The 14,795-nt window shown below is 41.5% G+C and overlaps 1 long non-coding RNA gene across 1 annotated transcript in view; it reads left to right on the top strand.

Moving 5' to 3' along the window:
• The window catches only part of LOC131274585 (uncharacterized), a 66,867-nt gene that overhangs the window by 16,770 nt on the left and 35,302 nt on the right, over positions 1-14,795 (top strand). The window contains exon 3 of the long non-coding RNA XR_009181850.2: positions 1,391-1,486. This is a non-coding gene — a long non-coding RNA (uncharacterized lncRNA). The remainder of the gene's footprint in view (positions 1-1,390; positions 1,487-14,795) is intronic.

Below are 14,795 nucleotides of genomic sequence, written 5' to 3'. Positions count from 1 at the left end.
GGAAATCTCCTGTTTGTTTCTTGTTGGTTTTTTGTTGGAGGACTCCATCCTATGCTTCACCCAGACTGTTTACCACTCTGTCTTAGCCTTCACATACTGCTTAGGTAGAGCCTACAGGTTATCCAGATGTGAGCATTTAGTGTTTTCTCAGGTCTTTTCCAGCATAACTCAGTGACCTTCATGAGTCTCAGCTTCCTTAGCTATATGGCAGAGCTTTTCAAAGCCCTGATTACCCCATGTATATGCCCCTTCCAGAGTCTTTCTTTCTTCCAGTGCATTTGGTCTGTCTGTTTCCCCTGCCTATTAGGCCTTGTCACAGGCAGCTATGGATACTGTATTTGCCTTATATGCTTTCAACAAATGTGATTTGGGAGGCTGTTCCAGTTCTGAGACGTGTCCAAAGTGGGCAAAACAAAGGCAACTCCCTGAGGCATTCCCTCAGGGAGCCACCACACAGGTCAAAACACACAACTGCATTTCTTTGAGACAACCTCCATATTTCTTCCTGTGGCATTAACAAGCCTCCACAGAATATGGGCCACTGTCTCCATGACTTTTGCTGAGTTGAGGCATGATGTTGATAGGTGGGTATGTTAAAAAGACACAACACTGTCTTACTGAAAGTTAGCTGCTGCTTTATTATGGATTCTTTTGGTTGTTTTAAGTTTTCGTTAGATTCTCGAGCTCTGAAAAAGGTATTCTGACTGTAGTTTTAGCTTGATCATTGCTTTAGCAGAGGAGTTTCAAGGTTTTCTTACGATGCCTTTTTTTTTTAAAGGCAAGTTTTGTCCTCTTTTTTTTATTAATTAATTTATCCCCACCCCCTTGATGCTTGCCGTCTGCTCTCTGTGTCCATTCACTGCGCTTTCTTCTGTGTCTGCTTGTCTCCCTTTGCTGCATCATCTTGGTGTGCCAGCTTTCTATGGGCAGGGGCATCAGCTCTCCATGGGTGTGGGCCAGCTTGCCTTTACAAGGAGGCACTGGGAAGTGAACCCAGAGCCTTCAACATGATAGAAGGGAGCCCAACAGGTTGAGCCACATCTTCTTACCCCTACTATGCCATTTTTGGTGACAACACCAGTTCTCAATAATTTATATTTTTAAGTCAAATGATTTACTTGAAATATGTCATCATGCTTTTTTGCCATGTATATGGCTACTCCAGTGATTGTGTAATAGTCATGGAGGACTGGTTGCCATTATGTAATTTTTCCTTTGTTTACAATATAAGTATGTTTAATCTTGGGCATTTTTTCAGATACCAATTGACTTGTCTATTTTGTGAAAATTAATTTAATGCACTTAGATAATTAAAGCTGTAAATCTGGTTTGGATGTACTACCTTTTCTTTCCCATACCATTTGATGGGTATTTGTATTTTTTCCCCCAGTTCTGGCTACTGTGAACTTGCCACAGAATTCATTGCATGGACATGTTTTTATCTATCTTGGAGAGATTTCTCAGTGTGGAATGAGCAAGAATTTTGGTAAGTTTATATTTCTGATAGACTGACAAAATGTTTCCCAATGTGGCAGCATCATTTTGTATTCTCACCAGAAATCTCTGAGGGTTCCAGTTTTTCCCTATCTTCTTTTTTGTTTGTTTGTTTTTTGTTGTTTTTTTAATTGATTTTGTAAAAATATTACATTAAAAAAATATGAGGTCCCATTCGACCCCACCACCCCCACCGCACCCCTCCCCCCCCCAGCAACACTCACTCCCATCATCATGACACATCCATTGCATTTGGTAAGTACATCTCTGGGTATCTCTGCACCTTATGGTCATTGGTCCACATCATGGCCCACACTCTCCCCCATTCCATCCAGTGAGCCCTGGGAGGATTAACAATGTCTGGTGATTGCCCCTGAAGCACCATCCAGGGCAACTCCAAGTCCCAAAGGCGCCTTCACATCTCATCTCTTCCTGCCATTCCCCATACCCATCAGCCACCATGTCCACTTTTCCCACTCCAATGCCACCTTTTCTCTGAGGTCCTTGGATTGGTTGTGTCCATTGCACCTCTATGTCAAGAGGAGGCTCAGATTCCACATGGTTACTGGATGCAATCCTCCTGCTTTCAGTTGTAGGCACTCTAGGCTCCATGGTGTGGTGGTTGTCCTTCTTCAACTCCGTCTTAGCTGAGTGAGGTGAGTCCAATAAATCAGATTGTAGGAGCTGGAGTCTGTTGAGGCTCAGGGCCTGGTTATCATATTGTCAGTAAAAAGATTCAATCCCCTAAATATATCTGAAACCCCAATACCAACTACAATTCCAGTAAAGTAACATGATAGTCTTATGAAAAGAGATCCCCTCTGGGTCCAGTTTCATCACGCAGAAACACCAGCTCCAAAGAAGGGCCATCTGACATGGCAGTGAACCCTATCTGCCATGACCATAGAACCCGTGGGTCCCTTTAGCCCTCAAAGGAACCAATACCTGGGGATTGTATCTACTTTATCTGTCTCTTAGACTCTGCTCAGTTGTGCATAAGGGCAATCCTTCTGACAGCCTCCAGACTCTTTTTTTTTTAGAGACTCATAGCCATATAAACTCATTTCTCCTTTCTATTTCCCCCTTACATTAGATCAGACAGCATTTTAAAGTCATATTATTGTATGTAGACAGGGATATTCTACTGATCCGCATCGAACCTTCAATTCAAGGTCATTTTCCAGTTGCATTATCAGTTGTTAGTTGATAGTGATCCCTCGGTGCCAGGGAGGCTCATCCCCGGGTGTCATGTCCCACGCTTGGGGGAAGGCATTGCATTTAGATGCTGAGTTAGGCTTCGAGACTGGCCACATTTGAGTAACATGAAGGCTGTCAGGAGGAAATTCCCAGGCACAGTGCTACTCTAGGCCTTGTTCTTATTTCAGGCATATAGGCTCACAAGCATAGTTATTAGTATCAGGGGCTCACTGTTGGACCCTCATTCCTTCTCGGTCCTTGCTGCTGTACTTGGGGGACTGCCGCTGCTCCCCTAGGGACCACGGCACAGCACCCCCAGCCAGGGACCCAGTACCTCCCCAGCTTTAGTTTTTAATTGTTGCCAACATTTAAACATTACCATGCACCCTGGACATATGCCCTGTATAGCTCCCTGTCAGCCATATATCCCCTGTCAATAGTATCCTATACCAGTATTCCTCCGCTGCCATTGTTGGACCACTCTGGGATCCAGAACTTCCTGAATATTGAAGCCCCAATATCATGTCAGGATCTCTTACTAGCAAAATGGGATATAGCGATGGGTTTAAAGGTTAGATATAGAATACATGTTGACTTGGAAAAATTCTACATCCTATCTTTTTCTTTTCCCTTTTTTTTTCCCCCCTAATTATTGAACTTCTCTTCACAAGAGCCCTAGACCACAGCAATTCATGTATGCAATATACAGCACTCCCACACATCCACCACAAAACCTTTTCCCTTCCACAGCGATACTCTAACAGCCTATTCACAGCATATTTACTTGAAGTGATGTACAGAGTCTGAGACAATAGTTTTCAAACCAGGTGACATCTGTGCTTACATTGTGGTGCATACTTTAGGACACGCAGTTTTCTAACATTTTTAGTTATCCTATGTTTTACATTATGGTTTACATTATCATTCTGTCGTCCCCTATATGTTTATGATGTAATATTACATATTTTATATCCATTCTTGTGTACTCTCACGAAACTCCTCTCTTACCCCACATTTACCTTGGTTACACACATTTAACATCCATTTTCCCATCCTCTTGGTGCCCACAGTGACAGCCAACCTCCGTTTCCCGAGGAGCCACGTCCAGAGATACTTTCAACAGTGTTCAGGTCCTAAATTGCTCAGCTGCCCCAATGCCCTGGGAGCCACCCTTTCTCTCGAGAGATACAGTTCCCTCTATTTGATGGCATTAGTCCTCCCCAGGATGTGGGTCCACCCCCACTCTCACTACTTGGGTCTCTACCCAATGGTATCACCCACTCTGGCAAAATGAGCGTTCAGACATTCCCCAGGAGCCCGTCCCGCATCGGACCATCCTTTACGAGCATCCTAAACAGGTAACCCTCTTAATTATATTTTGATACGATTTTCTCAGCATTTTACTCTCAACCAACACCTAACACTCTCCTGTGTTCGTATGCTACCCCTCCCTCCCCTCACTTTTTGGGCAATATTACCCATCCGCCCATCCCCAGCCCCCCTCAAACCCGCAAAGCCCCACCCAAAGGCAACCCCTTGCCCCCATTTTATCTCTTCTTTGTGTTCATACTTACCACCAGCTCATCATAAATTCCACCCCTGCAGACGTCGGCTCACATCCTTCCTCCACCCCCCGATTTCCTGTAAGCCTATCGTTCAGTCTCTAGCTCTCTGAGGCAGCGTGTTTATTTCATATCATTGAGGTCATGTAGTATTTGTCCTTCAATGCCTGGGTTGCCTCACTCAACATAAGGTTCTCAAGATTCATCCATGTTATCACGTGTGTTTGTAGTGTATTTGTTCTTACAGCCGCGTAGTATTCCATTGTGTGTATATACCACATTTTATTGATCCACTCATCTGTTGATGGGCATTTGGGTTGATTCCAACTTTTGGCGATAGTGAACAATGCTGCTATGAACATTGGTGTACATATATCGGTTTGTGTCCTTGTTTTCAGTTCTGCTGGGTATATACCCAGCAGTGGTATTGCTGGATCATATGGCAAATCTATGGTTAGCTTTTTGAGAAACCGCCAAACTGTCCTCCAGAATGGTTGGATCCTTCTGCATTCCCACCAGCAGTGGATGAGTGTTCCCCTTTCTTCACATCCTCTCCAGCATTTGTATTCTTCTGTTTTTTTCATAGCTGCCAATCTTATGGGAGTAAGATGGTATCTCATTGTAGTTTTGATTTGCATTTCCCTGATAGCTAGAGATTTGGAGCATTTTTTCATGTGCTTTTTAGCCATTTGTATTTCTTCTTTGGAGAAGTGTCTGTTTAAATCTTTTGCCCATTTTTTAAATGGGTTGTTTATCTTTTTATTTTCAAGATCTATGAGTTCTTTATATATGCAAGTTATAAGTTTCTTATCAGATATATGGTTGCCAAATATTTTCTCCCACTGTGTGGGCTCCCTTTTTACTTTCTTAACAAACTCCTTTGAGGTGCAGAAGGCTTTAATTTTGAGGAAGTCCCATTTATCTATTAGTTCTTTTGCTGCTCGTGCTTTTGGTGTGATATTCATGAAGCCATTTCCTATTGCAAGGTCCTGTAGATGTTTCCCTACACTGCTTTCCAAGGTTTTTATGGTCTTGGCTCTTATATTTAGGTCTGTGATCCATCTTGAGTTGATCTTTGTATAAGGTGTGAGATGGTAATCCTCTTTCATTCTTCTACATATGGCTATCCAGTTCTCCAAGCACCATTTGTTGAATAGGCCATTCTCTCCCAGTTGAGAGGGTTTGGTGGCTTTATCGAATATTATATGGCTATATATGTGAGGTTCTATATCAGAGCTTTCAATCTGATTCCATTGGTCTGTGTGTCTCTCCTTATGCCAATACCATGCTGTTTTCACTACTGTAGCTTTGTAGTATGTTTTGAAGTCAGGTAGTGTGATTCCTCCAATTTTGTTTTTCTTTTTCAGTATGTCTTTGGCTATTCGGGGTCTCTTTCCTTTCCAAATAAATTTCATAGTTAGTTTTTCTAGTTCCTTAAAGAAGGCTGTGTTGATTTTTATTGGGATTGCATTGAATGTGTAGATCAGTTTTGGTAGGATAGACATCTTGATAATATTCAGTCTTCCTATCCATGAACAAGGAATATTCTTCCATTTATTTAGGTCTTCTTTAATTTCCTTGAACAGTCTTGTATAGTTCTCAGTGTATAAGTTTTTTACCTCTTTAGTTAAATTTATTCCTAAGTATTTGATTTTTTTATTTTCTATTGTGAATGGTATTTGTTTCTTGATTTCCTCCTGATCTTGCTCATTATTGTTGTACAGAAATGCTACTGATTTTTGCGCATTGATCTTATAACCTGCAACTTTACTAAACTCATTTATGAGTTCTAGAAGCTTTGTTGTAGATCTCTCAGGGTTTTCTATGTATAGGATCATGTCATCTGCAAATAATGAAATTTTGACTTCTTCCTTTCCAATTTGAATGCCTTTTATATCTGGTTCTTGCCTCAGCTCGAGCAAGTACTTCTAAGACAATGTTAAATAGGAGCGGATGTCAATGTTAAATGGGCATCCTTGTCTTGTTCCCGAGTTTAGAGGGAAGGATTTTAGGATTTCTCCATTGTAAACAATGCTGGCTGTAGGTTTTTCGTATATACTCTTTATCATGTTCAAAAAATTTCCTTGTATTCCAATCTTTTGGAGTGTTTTTATCAAGAAAGGGTGCTGTATTTTGTCAAATGCTTTTTCTGCATCTATAGATATAACCACGTGATTTTTTTCCTTCAGTCTGTTTATATGGTATATCACGTTGATTGATTTTCTTATGTTGAACCATCCTTGCATACCTGGAATAAATCCCACTTGGTCATGGTGTATAATTCGTTTAATGTGTTGTTGAATACGATTAGCAAGTATTTTGTTAAGTGTTTTTGCATCTAGGTTCGTTAGAGAAATTGGTCTGTAATTTTCCTTTTTTGTGGTGTCTTTCTTTGGCTTTGGTACTAGGGTAATGTTGGCATCATAGAAGGAGTTCGGCAATGTTCCATCTGTTTCGATTTGTTGGAATAGTTTCAGCAGGATTGGTGTTAGTTCTTTCCGGAATGTTTTGTAGAATTCACCTGTGAAGCCGTCTGGCCCTGGGCTCTTCTTAGTTGGGAGAATTTTAATGACTGATTCTATCTCTCTGCTTGTGATTGGTTTGTTAAGATCATCAATTTCTTCTTTCGTCAATATGGGTTGCTTATGTGTTTCTAGGAATTTGTCCATTTCCTCTAAATTGTCATTTTTGTTGGAATATAGTTTTTCAAAGTATCCTCTTATGATAGTCTTTATTTCTGTGGGGTCAGTGGTGATATCGCCTTTCTCATTTATTATTTTGTGTATTTGCATCTTCTCTCTTTTTTTCTTTGTTAGTCTCGCTAAAGGTTTGTCAATTTTGTTGATCTTCTCAAAAAACCAGCTCTTGGTCTTGTTTACCTTTTCAAGTGCTTTCTTATTTTCTATTTCATTTAGTTCTGCTCTTATCTTTGTTATTTCCTTCCTTTTTCTTCCTGCTCGGTCACTTTGTTGTTGTTTTTCTAATTCCTTCAAATGTGCAGTTAATTCTTCAATTTTTGCTCTTTCTTCTTTTTTGATATATGAATTTATGGCTATAAATTTCCCTCTCAGTACTGCTTTTGCTGTATCCCATCAATTTTGGTATGTTGTGTTATCATTATCATTTGTTTCAAGGTAGTCATTGATTTCTTTTGAGATTTCCTCTTTGACCCACTGTTTTTCTAAGAGTGTGCTGTTTAATTTCCAAATCGTGGTGTGAAATCTGGGCCTCTGTCCCTTGCAAATTTCCAGCTTGACTCCACTGTGGTCAGAGATATTGTTTTGTATGATTTCAATCTTTCTGAATTCATTCAGCCTTTCTTTGTGGCCTAGCATATCGTCTATCTTGGAGAATGATCCATGTGCGCTTGAGAAGAATGTATATCCTGCTGTGTTTGGGTGTAATGATCTATATATGTCTATTAGTTCCAGCTCCTCTAATATACTGTTCAAATGTTTTGTTTCTTTAGTGGTTCTCTTTTGAGATGTTCTGTCCAAGGTAGATAGTGGTGTATTAAAATCCCCCACTATGACTGTAGATGCATCTATTGTTTCACTTAGTTTTTCCAGCGTTTGTCTCACGTACTTAGAGGCACCCTTGTTAGGAGCATAAATATTTATGATTGTTCGATCTTCTTGACAGATTTTCCCTTTCACTAAAATGTAGTATCCTTCTTTGTCTCTCACAATTGTTTCACATTTAAAGTCTATTTTGTCTGATATTAATATAGCTACTCCTGCCTTTTTTTTTGGTTATTGTTTGCTTGTATGATTGTTTTCCAGCCATTCACTTTCAATCTCCATGCGTCTCTGGGTCTAAGATGTGTCTCTTGTAGACAGCATACAGATGGGTCATATTTCCTTATCCAATGTCCCAGTCTGAATCTTTTGATAGGTGAGTTTAATCCGTTGACATTCAGTGTTATTACTTTCAAGGAATTATTTGTGTTAGCCATATTTTTATTGGATTTGTGTTTGTCATATTTTGTTTGTATTTTTTTTCCCCGTCTAGTTTGTCTTTTTTGTTGCTCTTATACTCTCCTCCAACTCTGCCTGTCCTGTTTTTTCCTTTCTTCCTGCAGAACTCCCTTTAGAACTTCTTGAAGGGGAGGTTTCTTGTTGGTATACTCTTTCAGTTTCTGTTTATCTGCAAATATTTTGAACTCTCCATCATGTTTGAATGTTAGTTTAGCTGGATATAGTATTCTTGGTTGGAAATTTTTTTCCTTTAGTACCTTGACTATATCATACCACTGCCTCCTTGCCTCCATGGTTTCAGATGAGAAATCAGCACTTAATCATATGGAGCTTCCCTTGTATGTGATGGTTTTCTTTTCTCTTGCTGCTTTTAGGATTTTCTCTTTGTGTTGAGCATTGGATAATTTGACGAGTATATGTCTTGGGGTGGGCCTGTTGGGGTTTATGATCAGTGGAGTGCGCTGTGCTTCTTGGATATGTACGTCTGTCTCTTTCAGTAGATTTGGGAAGTTTTCAGCCATTATTTCATGCAACACTCCTTCTGACCCCTTTCCCTTCTCTTCTCCTTCTGGAATACCTATAATACGTATATTTGAGCGTTTTGCATTGTCATTCAGGTCCCTAAATCCTAGCTAGATTTTTTCTATCTTTTTATCGACCCCTTCTACTATCTGTTTGATTTCTGATGTACTGTCTTCCACATCACTAATTCTCTGCTCTGCCTCTTCTCTTCTGTTGATATTTGCTGCAAGTGTATTTTTGATTTCTTGAACTGTGGTGTTCATTCCCATCATGTCTGTTATGTTTTTGCGTATGTCTGCAATTTCCCCTCCCAGTGTTGTCTTCATGTTGTTAACCTCTTTCATTACTTCATCAAATTTGTTGGTGATAAATGTTCTGAGATCTTTCATTGCTTGTGCGAAGTTCTGCTCCCCTTCCTGATTTTTAGTTTGTTGATTGGATTCAGCCATGTTTTCCTGATTACTGATTTGGTTTGTCGATTTTTGTTGCTTTCTGGTCATCCTTTTATCTTGACGGGTTTAATGAGTTCCTTAGCTTCTTTGTCTAGTCTTGGAGATTAATTAGCTGTTATTTTTGCGTAACTGTTATATCTTCTTTTTGTCACTTTGTTCTTCTTATTCTAATTTCTTGTTGCTGGTTAAGTTCACTTTAAAGGACAGTATTAGTGCCGGGGAAAGGCAATTGTGTAAGCAAGGAAAAAGTGTAGAGTAGTATTGGTGATATATATTAACACAGCAAGAATATGAGATCTGGGAGGATGGAGGTTAGATTCATGTAGATTGTACAGAGTTATAGCTGTAGGTAGAGTACCTATTATGAGGTAGATGACTGAGTATGGGAGGAATATGGTATGAGCTACAAAGCTATTGTTTTCGTGAGAGAGGGAAAAAGAAAAGAAAGGTAACAGTTTCAAGAGTGGATACCAGACAGAAAACAAAACAAAGGTATTAAAAATTAAGAGTTAGACACTTTGTGGATCAAAGAACGGGGGGTGGAATATAGGAGAGACAGTAGATGATAGCAGATATCAAGATGCAGGGGAAGGGGGATAGTGTACGTAGCCTAAATCAGTTCACACAGAAATGAGGCAGTGGAGGATGGGAAAACCCAGCAAATGTGAGGTGTTCCTGTAGCACCTATTGTATACTTGAATTAAAATAAAATAAGTGGAAAATGAGGGACAAGAGGGAGAGAGAAAACCGAAAAAGAAAAACTAATAATAAAGAAAAAAAGAAAGACGAGAAGAAAGAAAGAAAGAAAAAGAGGGTGGGCAAACGGTGGGGAACAGGTAAGGGGAAGAGAAATACAGGTATACACGAGCCACAATTGCAACACTATCTAAAACAACAATGAAAAAACCCCTAAATAACTGTATAAAAAAAGGACTTTGGTGGACACGCTAGGAGAAAAGACTAGGGGATAATGCAATATTAGCAATCAGGGCATCAAAAAGAGTAAAAAATAAGATAAAATGAAAATAATAACAAAACAATATGAACCAATAAAGATAAAATGCAAAGGTTAAGGTCCAGGGCACTCAAGGACCCCAGGTAGACCCCAGGGCGTGATGGATTCAGGGGTGGCAAGTCTGAGACACTGAAGACTCAAGAGGTGTGAGTCTGGGGTGTGGACCACCAGAGTCCAGGGGACCCAGACCTGGCAACCTCAAATCTGGTCAACAGGAAGCTTAGGAGCCCCGCAGTGCAACACAGCCCTCAGGGATCCCTGTAGCTGGGTGCCAGCCCCATGGGGGAAGCCAGATCCGCAAACTCTATATTTAATGTCTGAACCCTGCAAATCACCTACTCCTCAGGTTTTCAGCCTTTGGACAGCTCCCTCCCTGTGCTCCCACGCAACGGCCACTAGAGGGCGCCTCTACACCACAGCCAGTTCAATGACCCAGATCCCAAGCCCCGCCGGGTGGGCTGGGCTTCACCTGGAAATGCCGAAAACAGACTCCAAAACCGGAAGTCCCAAACTTCGCAAAATATTCCCCAATCGGCTTCCGGACGTGTCCCCCTCCCTCACTGGACCCTGCAACAGTCTCCCAATTGTGTCCCCTTATTGCCAAAAATCCAATTCCATTGCAGATCGGCAGCCGGACCTGTGGGGATGCGGCTCCAGGCGGAAGCGCTACCACCCCTGTCCGCAACCAAAACATCCCCCGCTTCACAACAAAACACCGTCTGTCTCCCCAAATCGATCTGCAAGGAGTCCTGTCCCATCAACCCCTCACCAGTCCACCTAGTACCCGCAAATTCCTCAGCACTGCAGAGCCTCCAAAAAAAGGAAAAAAAAAAACCCCTGGCCGCGGCGGCTCCCCGAGCTGCAGCAGCGACCGATACCGCGGCTCTGCCCACCCAAGGAGGGAACTTTCTGCGCCGAGCTGGGACCTCCGTTTATATATTATAGACGTATCCTCTCTGTTACCTTCCCACCAAATCGAAGTCCAGACACCTTCCAACCAGCAAAAATCCCCAAAACAGCCCGGTCCCAAAGAGCCTTCAATGCTGCCCAGCCGCCCCCTGCAGAGACATTACCAGGCAGGTTCACTCAGCCACCATCTTGCCGCAATCTCTAATCTTCCCTATCTTCTTTAACACTTGCTATTATCCCTCTTGATTATAGCCATTCTAGTGTGTGTATAGTGGTAGCTCATAGCAGATTTTAATTTGTATTTCCCTAGAGATGAAAAGTATTGAGCGTTTCTACTTTAGCGAATGTCTATTCACATGTTTTCTCATTTTTAAGTGTTGTCTTCTTATTTAGTGATAAGAGTACTTTTTAAATTTTGAATACAAGTCGGCTTTCTGACATATTTGCAAATATTTTCTTCCAGTATGTGGCTTGTCTTTATTTTAATGAATCATAGACCTAAAATGATAAAGCATCTAGATTAAAATACTGGCAAAAATCCTTGTGACCTTGAGTTATCCAAAGAGTCTTAGATGTGATTCCAAAAGCACAAGACATAAATTAAAAGATAAACTATTGAACACCATTATAATGAAACATTTTGGTGCCTTGAAAATACCATGCTAGAGATGTTCCAAAACAAGAAAGTGGTGAAAATTAATCAATGTAATAAATATACTCAAATGTTGAAATGTCCATTTTCAATGGGTGAATATATGGTATGTAAATTACACCTTAATACAGCTGTAAAAAAGAAACAAAAAACAAACTCAATCAAAGCAGTGATTACCCAGAAAATAAAATGAAGAAACTAAGGAAAATTAATGGGTCCTAAAAGAACTAATGACTACAGAGGTCTCCAGCAAGATGATCAAGAGGAAAAGGCATCAATAAATCACATTTGAAATAAAAGAGGCTAAAATTAGGCATAATATATATTTTTAGTAATTCTGTTAGATTTAGGTAAATATCTTGATGCCACATCCTTGGAAACATAGATGAAATTGTTAATTTCTATGAAAACACAAATTATTAAAATTGATGCAGTGCATCACTTCAACATGTGGACACTGAAGGTGTTGAAGGATGAGGCTGCAGTGTGGATGCCACATGGACCAGGTGGTGGTCCCAAATGGCATTAGGCGTGGTGTTCCTGAAGACCAAGAGAGTAAGGTCAGAGAGTGAGCTAGGGGGCTGCATCATGCAGGCAGCTGGGAAATGGAGACCAGATAGAGCCTGGGAAGGAAGATGAGGGGACAGGATATGGAAGAGTTGAGGTGAGATCTTGAATTGCCAGACCCTGCTTTGTGGCCTGAAGTAGGTGATGTCCAGGGAATGAGGCCCTTCCTTTCTCCACAGAGTGGACAGACAGTTCCCAGCACGCTGTGGTGACAGTTGCCCTACTTGAATGGGCATCAGAATAGTCAGCCCCTCTGAAGGGCCATTTGGGCCATCTGTCAGCATTGAACCCTCACACTTCCACAGAAAAGTTTTATACACATTGACGTTGTTATACTCTTCTCTGTGTGTAAGAGACCAGGTCTTTAAGGTTGAGAACGATGAAAAGACGGAAAGGTGGAATGGGAAAATGCTTATGAATAATAAAGAGAGAAACTTTAGTGAGAGATGGGAGTGGATGTGGCTCAAACATTTGGATGTGGGAGGTACCAGGTTTGGTTCCTGGTGCCTCCTAAAAACAACAACAAAAACCAACAACAAATGAAATAACCAACATGGGGAGCCAGTGTGGCTCAGTATTTCAGTCCTGACTTCACAAATATGAGGTCCAGAAATCAATGCCCCATCATGGTTCCTCAAACAAAAAAGAGAAAGAGAGAAGAAATGGCTGCTTTCTCTTGTTTGGAATCCGCTTATTCTGAGACGTTGACTTGTGCATGGGCCAGAGCAGCAGAAGGGATGGGGAAGCTTTGGGGACAGTGGGGATAGAATTAGGGTTGAGGGAGACCTTGGGCTCCTGATGTTCATTGCATGATGTAGCCTGACCCCAGGGTCCAATTCTGTCCTCACCGCTATACTTCTCTTCCAGGATCTCAGTCAATTCATCACTGCAATTAATGGGTCTAGGAGTTCCAGCATCCCTTTTCCAGCCCTCCAATATTTTAACTGTGGCCAAGGATGTATGCCTGTGTCTTGTTCTTTAAGAAGACAGTCACTGTCTCCATGTCTTTCTTTCCTGGCATTGTTTGGTAGATGGCCCGATATTACATTTGCCTTGACATTGGGGAACACCTGGAGGGCCTTGAATGTCCTAACTAAAAGTTCACCTCCCTGTTCTGCTCTCATATAAGTCTCCTAACCAAGTGATCCTCCTTTTCATGGGCACCAGGTACAATTCCTGCTCACCCCTCAGGAGCAGGCTTTAGGTCCATCTCAGCCTCCATAATCACTCAAACAAATCAATCCCATCTTCATGCCAAGAACCAGGAGTCATCTCATCCTTTTGCTCCCTTTCACAAAGCCTGCCTCCCACAGCCACTCCTTGTGTGTCATGTGATCTCAAGTGCAACACTAGTGTGACCCTGCATGGCATCCTGTGTTCCGTTCTACAGGTTGTTGTGTATGTATGATTACCCATCCGCTGTTGATCTCATCTCTCAGTGGCAGGTGTTGTGTGTTTGGCCCTCCCCCAAACCCTAGAGGGGAATCCCTGCCTTATCAGTGGAGTGAAGGTGAGACTATTGAAACATTTCTTCCTTCCCTCATCTCTTCCCTGCCTTTTTTTTCTAATGACTGCTCATTTCCTTTCTCCTTGTCACCTTCCACCAATCACATTGCTCTCTGGTATGGGAACATTGGAGGACTGATCAATTCTACACTACCACCATCTCCCATCAATTGATTGATCAATGAATCAATTCATCCTATTCAAAGGACATGTGAAAGGGGCCTGAGGTTGTGTTGGGCTTTGATTCAGGAAGAGCTCTTGATTCTTTCTTCATTTTACAAGGTGTTTCTTACCCCTACCCCACAGAAACCATGGCTGCCATAATAAGTGCTGAGAGAATTTCCACATGACAATGGCATTTTCTATTCTTGGTAACGTTATCTTAAGTGCAATTTTAGGCCTCAGTTGGTGAAATGTGGAGTAGGTATCCCCCAGCTATACCTAGAGGTGTCTCCTTACTCAGATACCTCTCAACTGGGTGTGGCATGTACCTACACCAGGAGCTATGTGCAGAAAAGGAGCCAGCCCTAGCACTCCAAGCTTTGAAGATGGTGAGAGGGTTAATTCAGAGGCCACTGTAATAAAACAAGTTTGGCAATGAGGGAAGAGGTAGGAGTGTCCTATCTGTGGGAGACATATCCATTCAAATGCCAAAAGCGTTTGAGAGAGTAGGGACTCAGTGATTACTGCAGTCTCATATTGGAAATCAAAGGTCTTGCCTGAAATCTCTCAGCTTAGGAAGTCTCAGAACTGGATTCAATACATGCGTTGGAGCTTTCAGACCAGTGCTGTTTCCACGAGGCACAGCTGCTTTGTCTGAAAACAGCCACTCTATTTTAACCCACACCCAGTTTTGAATGGATCACTCCCTGGTATCAAAAAGTTCTGTTGGTGACTGCCTGAGTCCGTTTTCTGGAGCCACTTCCATAGAAAGGGGCAGGA

Source organism: Dasypus novemcinctus, chromosome 19, assembly GCF_030445035.2.
Source record: "Dasypus novemcinctus isolate mDasNov1 chromosome 19, mDasNov1.1.hap2, whole genome shotgun sequence".
Lineage (NCBI taxonomy): Eukaryota > Metazoa > Chordata > Mammalia > Cingulata > Dasypodidae > Dasypus > Dasypus novemcinctus.
The sequence above is the reverse complement of the archived record's forward strand: the minus strand, read 5'-3'. Positions and strand labels throughout refer to the sequence as shown.